At 38.9% G+C, this 14,793-nt stretch overlaps 1 protein-coding gene and 1 long non-coding RNA gene across 4 annotated transcripts in view; one reads left to right on the top strand and one right to left on the bottom strand.

Moving 5' to 3' along the window:
* Positions 1–14,793, top strand: part of rubcnl (rubicon like autophagy enhancer) — a 96,040-nt gene that overhangs the window by 15,123 nt on the left and 66,124 nt on the right. Inside the window, exon 1 of one of the 3 annotated variants that reach the window (XM_028799687.2) lies at positions 12,800–13,503. The exons of 1 other annotated variant lie outside the window; for it this stretch is intronic. The gene's annotated coding sequence lies outside the window, so the exon portion shown is untranslated. Of the gene's footprint in view, positions 1–12,799; positions 13,635–14,793 lie in introns of those variants that run through there. One more of the 3 variants, XM_051927321.1, reaches the window with a different exon arrangement.
* Positions 5,808–13,515, bottom strand: LOC127527710 (uncharacterized). Its single transcript, XR_007934872.1, has 2 exons — positions 13,429–13,515; positions 5,808–6,807 (listed from the first exon to the last, which is right to left on the bottom strand). It is a non-coding gene; the product is annotated as an uncharacterized LOC127527710 (long non-coding RNA).

Genomic DNA, 14,793 nt, shown 5'->3' with positions numbered 1-14,793 from the left:
CTTTACTGCTGCTTTTCTGCTAGTTTCATGTTGGCTCCAATTCATATTATTAAGAGGTGTGACCAGTAGGGGGCATTGTAGCACCCCAAACCCCAGACACAAGTCCCAGGTACTAATGCAAAGTTTAAATACCTTATAAAGGCTTAGTTCCTTGTGATACGGACATAAAGACAATATAATTCTTTTCTCTCTTTCTCACTCCTTCTCCTCCTCCACTCCACTCCTTGCAGGTGAGCCATGTCTGTCCTCTACACCTGACTCCAACTCGCCTGGATGAGGTGCAAGGGCATAGCCCACTGGAAGTATTTCCAGGTCAAACAGAAGTTCCACAAAGTAGGGAACATGTATCCTTGCAACACCCTCTGGTGGCACCCACAGAACCCGATAAGGCTGCCCTATGGGACTACAATTCCCAGTGTGCCTTGCTGGTGTCCACACAGGTAGTGTCGCCCAGGGACACTGCTACCTAGCATGTTGGGGAGCTTGTAGACTTACCAGGTTGTCTCTCCCTGTTCTTTCACCACACTGGCCTCGCAACTGAATATTGTTCCTTGGTCCAACCCTACCGGGATGCCAGTGTAATTATTGCAGCACTGGCATCTTCTGCCTGTCTCCTGGCTGAGGAAGAACAATCTTCGCCTTCTGTCTCATGCCTTTGAAGGCTGCCCTATGGGCTCCAATTCCCTGTATGTCTTGTAGGTGTCCACACAGGTAGCGCCGCCCAGAGAGGTGGCTGCCTATTGTGTTGGGAGAGTATGTAGCCTTGCCAAGTTTTATTCCCCTGTCCTTCCATCCCACTGGATGCCCGGCTGGATAAAGGTCTTCTGTCCATTCCTGCCAGGAAGCCAACATGTCCACCTGCATTTTGGTATCCTTTATCAGTCTTCTAGGATGGGCAGGGAACATCTTGCCCTTGTTTGTGTCATTTGGAGTATAAAGAGGCCTCAGCTAGAATGAGACAAAGAAACAAAAGGGGAATAAAGAAACAAGAAAGAAAGAGCTGGAGGTTAAGAAGTTAGGCAATATTGTAGCAGAGTAGGGGCTGTGGAAACAAGGCAAGCAATAGGCCCTGTGCACTGGTGAACTGGGTGTAGAGTTGCTCCTGCTGAGCACCTAAGGGGCAGAAAGTACCAACCACTCCAGTAGATCCCATGGATGCCGACGGATGGCAGTGGGAGAAGGGAGCAGGGCTTGTTGGGGTTCCCATGGATGCCAAGGAAAGCTGGTGGGGACACAAGCCAGATAATGGTTGACTGCACTTGCCAGAGGGTGTCTCCCCTCGCTGAGCAGACCTTGGAAGGGTGAGCAGAGGAGATGTTGTTTAGAAGGAATCACACAGGTTCATAGTTTGTTTTTAATAGATCGTGGCTGCCTTTTAATCCTTGGTTTTAACTTATTTAACCTGTTTATGGATGGATTATTTATTACTGATTTTATGGGATTATTTATTTATTCATTGAAGATCTGCACTGCACTTTAGTTTTGCACACTGTTTGGATTGGTTTGGAAAATATTGTTGTTCTTTGTTCTCATTTACCTTAGACCATCTCGGCCTATGATTATTGATGTCCACGGTCAAGAAGAGGTAATGCTACGGTAGTTACGGGCCACCCGGGCATCACAGTTCATAAATACACTGATAACTATTCGCCTATTATTTTCCTCTTGAAGCTTTTTCTTGTATACTGCCTTCCCTTTATTTTCTATCTGCAACAGTGTCAGTGAACAGATTTGGCAACATAAATTCTACTCACAGGGTTCATACTCCCCAATTTCACTACAAATGATGCAAAGGCCCTTGCTTTATAGAAAAACAATTTTTTCATAAGGCGATTTCTACCATTTTGTTATACTGTTCTATGTTATCTTCACATTGACAAAAAAAAGAAAGGCTTATTAAATATAGTATTGGGCTAATTTGTCCTTTCTTTCTTGAACTTAAAACTGTGCTGAAAACTTTATGGCTACTCCCTTGTGTTGTTGTGGTTATAAAGTGGAGTGGAGTGGTGGCTCTGAGGCTAAGGAGCTGCGCTGGTATCCTGAAGGTTGCCGGTTCAAATCCCCATCACTGCCAAAAGGCCACTGCTCTGCTTGGCCCTTGAGCAAGGCCCTTAACCTGTAATTGCTCCAGGGGCACTGTACAATGGCTGACCCTGCGCTCTGACCCCAAGGGGTATGCAAAAACTACCAAATTCCTAATACAAGAAATTGTATAAGGTGAAAAAAAGTGCCTGTTATTTCTGTCTTTATGTCTGATAGAGGCTTTGTTTGCCTTTTATTCTTATCACTTAAGTTCCCAAACAAAGGGTGTAATGCAATTTTGTACTGCGTTTTAACAGATTCAATAATGTCCTTACATTTTGTTTCAACTTTGTTACTCTTTAATTTGGCTTATAACACTCCTCAACTTATCTAATCCCACTCAATTTATATGGAAGCCTTGAAGTAACTGCATTCACACTGGCAGCATTGTCCATCTCTTCCATGTATTTTATATCTGTCATTGCACTACTACAACAAGATAGAAAAGGGACAAAAGAGTGAAGTGTTTCACTGCCATCTGCTTTAATGGTAGGGACATGTTAAGCTTTATCTACAGTATGTATGCTACCGAGATCTTGTATTCCACTGAGCTTTCCACTGGTGCACTGCTTCATAAAGTACAGCTCATACTTGCTGTTCTCTGTCTTACTTTCCACTTTCCATTCCTTGTTCAAATGCTCTCACAAAGAGCCTATATTCCAGAGAGAAGATGGGAATGTTTGACGTGGTAATGTAAAGAGCCTTTGTTTGCTTTATCAGTGATTCTGTAATATTATTCTGATATTGTGTTGCAGCAAACAAAGCCTGTGACTCTGCAGAGCCTTCTGACTGTACAGTGCCACCACCGTGTGTAGACCATGACATGTTATTAGGGTGAAAAGCCCTAATGGAGACAGGCTGGAAATTAGGTTTATCAAAAGAATCCTCCTGTTCATTTGTAGTTACACCGGAGATGGGTCTTATCACTGTAACGTTTCATATTTTTGTTAAACCTTAAGTCACGCATCAGTAGCAGCAAGCACAGCCTGCAGTTCACATTGTTTCCTTTCAGCCTAAAGTTTAATTTGCTGTTCCTCTAAAGCAGGGATGTGCAAAGTCATTCCTGGAGGGCCGCAGTGGCTGCAGGCTTTTGTTCCAACCCAATTGCTTAATAAGAAGCACTAATTGCTCTAGAAACACTTCTGCTTCATTTTAGTTATCTCCCTCGTTAAGATTTTGAACCCTTATTGCTTATTTAAGTCTTAAACAGCTGCATTCTCGGTTTTTAATTACTCCTTATTGGCAATAAGATGCAAATGACAAAAGAAACCAGCAGTTATCCATTTTGCTTGTTACCCTTTACACCTGTGTGTATTTATCATGCACTATTTGGTTTAATTAAATACTTGGAAGGAAAGAGAAGACAAAAAAGTCAAGGATTGAGAATTACCCATCCGTTTTACACTTCAAAATATTTGGATATCTTTAGAATGGAAAAAAAAATCTAGGATTTGAGAATGACTTGACATAGCAGAGTTAAAGCACTAAAAAGCCATGAAATGTAATTATTGGCAAGGATTGTTTTCTAATTAAACAACTGGGTTGGAATAAAAACCCGCGGCCACTGCGGCCCTCCAGGAATGGCTTTGCACACCCCTGCTCTAAAGTTTGCCTCTCTTCTGTGCTGCTACCTTGCCAAACAATGCAACCTTTTCCACTTCAGCTTTTAAGCATGCAAAGGAAGCCAGTGACGCTGCAAAATGTGCAGGGACTTGTCTGAGACCTTGTAAATGATGCCACTGTTATGCTGTGTAGATGATGCCACTGTTATACTCTCTCTAGGGCAGACAACCTTACAGATGTTTCTTGCTTCTTCTCTGCATTGCAATGCTTCACTAATTCAGTTATCTACTTCCTTGACAAATGCTTCAAATGAAATTGTTATGGGGTCAAACCAGAATTGCTGATCCTTAATTCATGTCATCTGTGACTTAGGCTGGTGTAATAGTGATTTAAGTGAGGTAATTATTATTCTGCCCAAAGGTTGGGAAAGGACCAGGTGGTGAAACATAGTCAAAACCAGAAACAAGTCAAAACTTAGGGGACATTAATTTTTCCACCAAACCATTAACCAAAAATCAAAGTCGAAGAGAAACCAGTAAAATTAAAATAAGAAATTCAAGAGAAGGATTCACACTATTTTTGCATTTATGTACATCTTAAATCATAGATACTGGAATACCCGCTGTACCCCTATTTAAGACGTGGCACTGATGACATAAAATGCGGCGACATCTGAAACTATGTTCCTTAGCAGCTGAAATGAAAGCTGCCCGGTAGTCAGGAATAATTACATGGCGGCACTCCTGTGCAAAACAAAATAGCATTGTGATACTGTGAATTTGATAATAAATAAATAAGCATCATGTTCAAGAAACATTTTAAGTGCAAAGTGATCACACAGAAATGTTCCGGATTAACAGAAACCCATATTCCCACATATACTTCTGCTTAGTAATACTTATTTTAAGAGTAATACATTTAAGTCACAAACTTCTCTGTGAACAGTTTATTGAAATCTGAAATTGATCTGATTTTGACCATCTCTAGATTTTGACCATCATAATTAATTATTTAATTTCTTGTAAGCTGGCCCAATTTAAACCTTCTAGGACCTATTTGCCTTTGTAAAGCATTCTCCAAAGCTTTAGAGTTTATTTCCCATTTTTCTACTGTGAATGAATCACTTTCATTGTCATAATTCCCTTTGCATGACAGCAGGGAACAGGGAAGCTAGGATACAGTTGATTTTTTTGGCAAATATTTTTTGTACTTCTTAATCTATTAGTGTAGACCATGTGAAGACAGGTTGTCTTACTCATGAAAGTGTAAAACAACATAGTGTGGAATTAGCATTGACCTGCACTTATCCAGTCACTGGCATTTCACAATTATTCATTTTATTGTTTAGTAAATAAAGCAACATTAATTTTGACATTGTATTCAACAGTTACAATATACAGTACATCACACAGACACAGTAAGAAAACTGAGTGCTTTCACCCCACGTAAACTAACAAAACCTTCAAAGTTCCCATTAGCTCCTGAAACCAAGTGCACTCTCCCTTGTTTCAGGAAACAATACCTCATTAAAATGAATCCGTCAATCAGTCAAACATTGTCTAACCCGCATAGTCCTGAACAGAGTCACAGGGGTCTGCTGGAGCCTATTCCAGCTAGCATAGGGTGCAAGGCAGGAACAAACCCTGGACAGGGCACCAATCCCTTGTAGGGTGAACACACACACACGCGCACACCAAGCAAACACTAGGGCCGATTTTGTGTCATCAATTTACCAAACCTGCATGTCTTTGGACTGTGGGAGGAAATCGGAGCACCCAGACGAAACCCATGCAGACACGGGGGAACATGCAAACTAGATTCAGGGACAACTCAGGATACGAACCCTGGTCTCTTTACTCCAAGGAAGCAGATAAGTTTAAAGCTAATTTCAAAATCTAACTGGAAACAAGTGTAAAGACTTGAACAGAAGTTATGTGGTCATACTGTTATACAGCCACTTGTCTTATCAAGATGTGTTGTTTTGAGTTGATTACATTTGTTCAGTTTAACTGCTCCATCTCGAGCCCCAAATTTCAAAGAAAGGCAGAGATACTTCTTTTTAATTATGCTTGCTTTCTGACTCATCTCCCAATCCTCAATTAAAAAGAAATGTCACTGTCTTTCTTTAAAGGCTATTAAAAAACACATATTCCTTGTTCTAGTAATGACTCTTGCAGCAACATTTTAACTGAAAATGAAAAAGAGAACAATGTGATTCAAAGATGGATTGGTGTTATAAAGATAACTGTTATCTTACATGCAATTCAGTGAAGCTAATGAGGAAGCCAGTGGATTTAAAAAGTGACAGGATCTTGCTGCTGTCTGTGCCATTCCCACAATTCTGTATTCAAACAGAAGCAGTTATCATCCATCCACACTTTCAGTTTACTTACACAGTTAATTAAGGACATTACTGAAGAAATGTAATGTTGTCTGAAGGAAAGATATAGCTAAATATCATCTGCACAAGAGTGAAGGCAGATACGGTATGATTTCAGTAGCAGAATGTTTAGTGAAAACAATAACACAAATTAATACTTCTGACTTTATTAGTAAATCACATAGTAGACTCTCAGTATTTAATAAAAAAGTTGTCCTTCATTATAGTATACCACTAAAAAGACCACTTTAAATAAAAATCTTTGCTCTTCACAATGATTAATCAGAAAAGGTGGCTGATCTAGATGGTGCTTGTGTTTTAAGTTCCATAATAGGATGTATAATAAGAAATAATTGAGGTCCACAAAATCAAATAGAGTTGTGAAATTGCCCCATATAATGTCCAGTGGACGTTATGAAAATAGTAATGAAAACTGATCAAAAACCAAAGTATTTGACAATATACAGTTGGAAGATGGTGATCTTTATACAGAAAATCGCGGTCGGATGTGATGTGGCAGGAAATGACATTAAAACTGTTGGAAGTGATGTCATTGGGAAGGAATTGGAAGTGATGTTATCATGAGGGAGATGGAAGTGACATCATCATCAGGAGCCAGAAGTGACACCATTATTGGGGGAGCAGAACTGGTGTCATTATTGGGAGAGCGGAAGTGACGTCATCATCAGGAGCCAGAAGGAGAAGTGACATTGGGCAGCCATTTTGTGAATCCAGAAGTGGTATAGGTGAGTGAATGGAATTGTTATTTTTCTTCTTTGGTTCTGATGAAAGAGAGAGAGGCATTAATGCCATAAATCAAACCTTCACCTTGTGATATTTCACTCACCTCATGGCTTGTTGATTGCCTCCTAAGCGCACAGAGGTGAAACAAATGAAATGTCTTGTGTGTGTAATTTTTCGTACAGGTCTGATGTTGGGACCTCAGGTTTTAGGTTACATTCCAAAAATACATAAATAAGCACATACTTGATCTGGTAGAAGGGGTTGTGTGCTTTCTTGCAAATGATTTACCTCCTTCAGCATGAACCACTCCCCAGGTTGAGTTCTGATTCCAATGAACACCCCAAAGGAAAAGCAGTTAAATTATTATTTTAATAAGCAGATACAAGATATTCTTCTGAACTGTGCATTTCTTTCTTCAGATGTTTCACTTGACTTTCAGGTACTCTTAATTTATACAGTGGAAAAGTAATGAAATGGTCAAGTATTAGGATTGTATACACATTTACACTGGAATGCATATATAATAAAACACAAAGCATATGATAAATGTTAATAATAATGTTAATTTGCTCTATCTATTGATTTTCCTGTACCATTATGGTATATTGAACAGTAAAACGAGACACCTTCAGACAGAAAAGATAACAAACAGCAACTGTTACTTGTATTTATGCAGCTTGGCTTAACAAAGTGCTGAATCCCTTTTAATAGCACTACAGTAGTTTCTGGTACTTGGCTAAAAAAACTGCAAGGTGAAAAAAGTTCAAATCTGCCACTGCTAAAATGATGCTGGAATCATTCTAATTCACTGAAAACAAATGTGTGAATAGTTAAAAAAATGTGAACTGTAAATGTGGCAAACACTTCTTAATAAAGCGTAATATCATTGTGCTGAGTGAAATATGTATGTTCTGTAATTAGCATGTAGCTATAGGCTACTTTTTTATTGTTTATTTAAATATTTTTCTTTGACAACAAATCTGAAATTACAGATAACAGAAAATAATTTTATATAATATATCTAAAACAAACCACAGATATGCTTTTGTTGCTCTGAAATGAAAAACACTTGACAAGTAACTGAAAGCTATTAGGAGGAAATGACCAAAACACACTGTACTGCTATAATGCTTTTTGGGAAGTGAAACTGCTTTTAGACGTTTAAATAATACATAAAAATAGGTTAACATTTGAGAGCTACTAAAGCTACACGACAGACGTCATTCACTATTACTGTAAAAAGGTGTACAAAGCACATTATACGTTTGAATAATTTGCACTTCCCTTTCAAATCTTTTATATGAAGAGGAGAACTGAAACAAGGAAATAAAAAATAAATGACAAGTTGGTGCTTTCAATGCCACTCTCCACAACTTAATATCTGTGTGTATGTGTCTGAAAAACATAGAAGAGGACACTAGTGTGAAAAATTATACACATAACAGCAGAAAAGGATAACTGATGTCATTCAGTGGTTAAGATACTGTATTTGATATTGTTGCATACCATGCATTATTACAGCTTCTAAATCACTCTTGTAATTTCTATTTAAAGCATCATTTTACAGCTCATACGATACGTATGAGTGTTATTCATCTCTTTACTTAACATTTACCCTCTTCAACAAAATAAAAAATATAATTTTATTTTGGCTGTGGCAGTGCTGCTGCTTTGCAGTAAGGAGATTGTGGGTTCGCTTCCTGGGTCCTCCCTGTGTGGAGAGCGCTTTGAGTAGTGAGAAAAACGCTATATAAATGTAAAGAATTATTATTATTATAAATATTTAAAAAGCATTTAGGTTACTCCTCCACCTCTCTTAAGACTGGTTCCCACCCAATATAGAAGGCTGCTGTAATTAGGCCTTGGCTTCCCACAACATTTTACTAGAATATACAGGTTCCAAGGAAAGTGTACTCCAGTTGTCTAGTTTGCATTATAGGATTGGATATACCTTATCAGGTAAGACATTTTAACCTCTAGTGCATTTGTTTGCAAGTCTGGCTTCAGTGTGTTCTGGTGTTTCATTTGACCTACTAGGTGGCATTGCTGTTCACACTGTAGTAAAAAAGAAAGAAACAAAAAAAAATGTTTGATGTAAAAGATAACAGAAGAGACCGAAAAAGGTTTGGGGTAGCCATCCCATATACCCCATATACTTGGAACAAATGGGGAAAAAAAAGCAATGATCAAAGATCAGAACTGCCTTAACGGCAAACAGATGGCATTTTTATAATCAGTTCATAGGAAATGATGTTGACAGACCCAGAAGAGAAAGGATTAATACATACTGCCACCCCCTGACCCGGCATGGAATTACCATCCTTTTAGCCTGTGTGAAACGAGCCCCGGACACAGACAGGTAGACATGTTTAATCACCACCACACGTTTATTTACACTAATATTTACAGTTAATAAGTGCACACACAACCCCAAGATACTCCCCCAAAGTCCAGGCCTCTCACACTCTGCCTCACTCTTCAGGCCGCCTCCACTCCTCTCCACCAAGCTCTGTCCTTCTCCTCACCTGACTCCAGCCCTGCATGAAGGGATGCGACCCCTTTTATAGCCACCCAGATGTGCTCCAGGTGCTTCCTGGCAATCTTCCACCGGCACTCCCCAGTGTGGCGGAAGTGCCGGCTGCGTACCCGGAAGCACTCCGGGTGTCCCCGATCCTCTTCCCCCCAGCACTTCCAGGTGTGGCGGAAGTGCTGAGGTCCAGGGCTCCCAAGGCATCCGGGCGCCCCCTGGCGGTGACCACGGGCCCCCTACAGGGCTGAGCTTCAAAGCTCTCTACCCGTGATCCCCAAAGCACCCAGGGCAGTCACCCCCTCGTGCCGCGTGCCGGCCGCGTGCCACATCTGTTAGCTGCCTCCTATTTGTACATGTGTGATGGTGTATATACCTGTACATGTATTTATAAACACAGATTTTGAACTTTGCACATTTAATATAATTTCCTAATCCTATTCCATTTTGAAACACAGTCATGCTCAATGCTTAATACAATTTTTTTTCTCTATTTCTCTGCCAAGAGAAGGTCAAGGTTCTGTTGTGGCAAGCTTCCCTCTACAACCAGGTCAAGCTGGTCTACCACAGTATTTTCCTAGTGTTTTGGCTGCTTCTACATGGTGGCAGCTACCATCAATTTTCTTAACCTGTTCATACAGGGCAAGGTTGTGGGACACTGGAGCCTATCCCAGCAATCATCAAGTGCAATTATGAAACAACACCTGGACAGGAGCTCAGGCCATCACAGGGTAAACACACACATGCACACACTAGGCCAGTTTCTGATAACCCATATTCTTGTTAGAACAAGCACCAAAGAAGAATCTCAAACTCATCAAGTGTGATATGACTTTATGGGTGGTGAAAAATAAAACTTCACTATAGGCTACATGTTATTTTGTTGAGTTACATTTAATCCTTAGGCATCAGGAATGTAAAACACCTAACTCTTAAATAAATAAGAAAGCAAAGTGAGTCAAGGGGTGTGTTACAGTGCCAAGAATGCACCACCCACCTGTGTGTTTAGTTTGCATGGCTACGATTACTTTGTATACCTGATCATTATACTTGTTGTTTGTTAGGCATGCGATGCAAGTGCTATGTGATCCATGACATCATGGTGGTCACATAATAAAAGATAATGGAGGCTGGTGCTTCAATGCATCTCTCATAAGTCAGATATAACGTTAGTAGTTTTTTTTTATTACCTAGTCTGTATATGGAGAGATGAATAGTGTGTAGAATATGCAATCGTTAAGTTTACTATATACTAATTCATGTATATCCCAAGTTAGGAAGGCATGTGTTTCTGGAGAAGACCCTAATCGTTTTTGATAGTTTGAATGACTTGATAAATCAATTGTCAGATAGAACAAATGCAGTATTTCGCACAGAGATACAATGTCATTAGCAGTTTAGTTAGTTGAATGATTCTTTACCAGTTGTTGTTCTGTTCTTTTCAAAGGTCTTATCCGTGGGGCTAATAAATGTACATGATGGTGTAACCTTGTCTTACCTCATCACCGGTTACAATAAGAAGTCAAGCAAAATGGCACCTTTTATTGGCTAACTGAACAGATTACAGTATGCAACCTTTCGAGGTATCTCAGGTTCCTTCTTCAAGACTCTGCTGCCTCTCTTAATAACGAAACAAAACAGAGGTTTCATTCTTGTCAGGTATGCATACATCAACAGTGCCTTCTAAATTGATCTGTCACTTGAATTTGACCTTCCATAAGGTTTGCAAAACCCCATTCATGGAGGCTGAGACCAGAGGAATTCTCTATTGTATTCAGCTAGTAGCACAAGCCAATGCATGAATGAAGGCCTTTACAAATTAGGAACAACTAAAAAGAAAAAAAACATGTATATTTGAGTCTGTAATCCAGGAGCAATCAAACCAAAGGCATATAAGGTCAAAAACACAAAAAGGCAATTATAAATAGATTTCAAGTAACCAAAAAGTAGAAGAACAAAAGCCAGAAAAAAAGCATGTAAAAGAACTCTCAATTTGAAGAGAAAATAGTAAGCCGAGAATTTTTTTTTTAAAAACTTTAGAACAATTCACCATTTCAGCAGTAACTGATAACAGAAGATAGTACTCTTCCATCTTCGTATTATACGTCCAGTATAAGGCTGGACATCATGGATATGTCAAATTGCCCGAGACTGGAGAACAATTTCCTTTAACTTGCCATTATGAAAATGCTGGCACCTTTTTCAGTTGTTTCCATTATATTCAGCATTCTCTTTAGAAATACACTGTACATCTGCTCACTAGTTGAAGTCTATCATTACTAACTGATTTATGTCTACTGTACCTTGCACAGACTGTATTTTTCTCCACAATTCTTTGTATCCAGTTTAAGGCACAATGTGACCCTCAATACAACTAGGAAAGAGGCACTCATGGATAATCATCATATCAGACACTCAAAGCTATAACGAATATTTCAACTCATACTTTAAAAGTAGTAAACATGAATCGAACATAACTGTATTTTTTAAATCTTTCTTTATTTCTAAACAATCAGTGTTTGGTGGGAGCTGAATCTTGTGGAACAGGGGAGAACATAAGAATCAATAGTTGTTTCACAAAGTAATTCCATCAGCATGAAGCTATTTGGTTGAACTGGACCATCCAAGCAGTACAAAACAGAAAATATCCTGGGTACTATAATTACTCAGTTTTAATACTGAAATTTGTGATCAATACAATGCAAATAACTATAATTAGTCTGACAGTAGAGCCTGGCCACACCTGTGTTAAGTTCCATGTCTTCTGTAAGTTATCATATTCTTCCTCGTGTATCTGGCTGCTTCTCACAGCCCAAACACATGCTGATAGATAACTGGAAACTGTAAGTTATTCAAAAATATGTTTGGATACCCACTAACAGATGATATGATTATCTACTCAGGCTGGTGCAAAGCAAACTCTATGAGAAGATTAAGGAGGGTAAGAAACTGAGTGGATGAATCAAGTGGTTTCTAATATATACTGAACAAGCGCAGTAATAATAGATAGAAACCTAAAGAGTATTGCATTTTGACTTCATCTTCTTTATGGCTGTCTTGTAATCAGGTGAAATGCCAGTTAAAAAATAATTTAGCATTTGTATAGTGAATCACAGCAACATAAAATAAATGATGACAAAATAGTTTGCACTCATGTGTGAGATGGGTGATGCTAAGGGTGCTGCAGTACTCACTTATGCAGCAAAAGGGAACTAAACACTTTTTGCAGCAGGCCCACTGATACAATAACACTTATGCTTTCAAAAAAAAATTCTGCAAAAATGTTCCATCCCAACCAATATCGATTTTAAGAATAAAGTGATACCAAAAATGATCAAGTATTAGTATTCAAGTGACAGATAGGCGTCCGGTCCAGGGCTAGTTCCTGCATTGACTCAGGTGCCCCCTCAACCCTGAATTTTGAAACAGTAACAAAATGGATGGGGAACTGGAAGGAAATGTGGCTGGCTAAGACAGTTTGTACTGAATACAGCTTGTTTTTGTTTTTTTGTTAAGTACTTTTTAACTCCGTATAACAGAACTACTTTGCAGCTACACTACTGATATTCAAACTAAAGCAAATCTCCAACTGGTTTTTCCACTTTTTTTGCATGAATACGGTACATATCATCTATGTGTTGATATTTACACATCGTATGGTCGTTACTCTCAGGATTTTAATTTCACAACGAATCAAAAATAAAATAGCGTCAATTTACATATTTAATATTGTCTCTTAAAAAGATTATGTTTCTGTATAAATGTCACCCATTTAAATTATGCAAATCACGAAATTATGCAAAGCCGCATGCACACCCTGCTATAGCCGAGACAAGCCAAGTGGCTGACGAACTTTTGAGACGACATCGAGGCTAAAAGCGAAACAAGCAAGTTCTGGTTCAACCGACCTAAGCGCTCGAAATAGACAGAGATAGCGAGAGAGAGAAACTGAGCTAGAGGCACTCCCAGTAACGTAAACAAGAGACGAGACAAGCGTCATTCTTGTTTGACACCACCAAGTTTGTGTTTTTCACTTAAACGCCGACTCTCCGTGCCTTTTTATTTTTGATGTCACCTGTTGAGCGGTCGTATACTGGATATGAAAACGAATAAATAACCGACGTGGAGCTACCTGGACACTTCACCTTAACTCATCTGACCCAGAGGAACTGAACAAGACTTCTGCACTCAAACCGACAACATTCAGGTACCCAAAAAAAAAAAGGTCCGGTTATGCGCACGCGCACACAACGTCTCCTGCCTGTAAATTAAACGAGGTCGCCGTTGGTGTCCCCATAGCAAATCGTCTCGCCGCTGGAGCGAACTGGTGCACGCGGAGTGAGTGGTTTCTTCTTAATTTCAACACTTTATAGCACCAGCTTTTTTGGCAGAGAGATTTTTTACAGTATGTTTATTTAAAAAATATAAAGTTAATGTTATTTTTGTGTTTTTCCATACACAAACTTTTGTAATAGAGAAATACGGTAGAATGTTATGTTTTTTTTATATACATATACAGTATGTGAAGAGACAATGTTATTTATATATAAGGCTTTCACTGTAAACACTATGCCAAAAATTCTTTGAAATCACAGATTGACAGCGCAGGGTACTGTGAATACGAAGAATATAGCATTTTAAATACACACAGAAAACGATGCTCCCCAAAACAAATCAATAGCAGATATTGAGAGACTGGTAAAGTTTTACATTCTCAATCTGTCAACCAGTCTTATATACAGTATATACAGTATATATGCATATATACAGGGTGCCCCAAAAATGTAAACATACTTTGAATGATTATCAATGCAATGTATACAATGCAACAAGTTCAAATAAATGGAACATGTTTATATATTTATATATATTATGTAGTTTTACTGTCAAATAATGCAAAGAGTACGCGACACGTGTTTCGCCCTTATTTGGGCTCATCAGGCATACACACTCCATTGTATCCCCTCGCGAGGATCGAACCTCGGATGTCAGCGGCGAAGCCCTTATGCTGCGCCACGGCGTGTGGTTCATTTATTTGACAGCCTGGAGATCTGAATAAACACATCTAGCAGATAAGAGAAATACACCCCACTGGTAGACACCAAGAGATGTTTTCGGAACTACTGTTTACCTCATAGATTTACACAGCAAGTGTCAATAGGAGCTATGAAATTACAAAGAAGGGAGCTTAGAAGTACTGTAGTTACAAACCAAGAAATATGAAGAGCTTTTGAAAAAAAAAAAACTAAAGAATATTGGTTTGAATGCAAGGCTTGATGATGCTTCTTGCATAAAGCTTTCATTTCAAAGTTTTGACCCACTCACAAAACTTTCCAATATATACATGCAGAATATGTAACTATAAATGTAAAGAGTACAATTATTGGAACAATTTTACACAAAATCAATAGACTTTGAGCCCTTTACATTGCTAACAACTAGTGATAGAGCATGTAAACAGTGTATCTAGACGAATATGGTTAATTTACATCCTGAG

Source organism: Erpetoichthys calabaricus, chromosome 4, assembly GCF_900747795.2.
Source record: "Erpetoichthys calabaricus chromosome 4, fErpCal1.3, whole genome shotgun sequence".
In the NCBI taxonomy this organism is placed as follows: Eukaryota; Metazoa; Chordata; class Cladistia; order Polypteriformes; family Polypteridae; genus Erpetoichthys; species Erpetoichthys calabaricus.
Note: the sequence above shows the minus strand (reverse complement) of the source record. Positions and strands in the feature narration are given on the sequence as shown.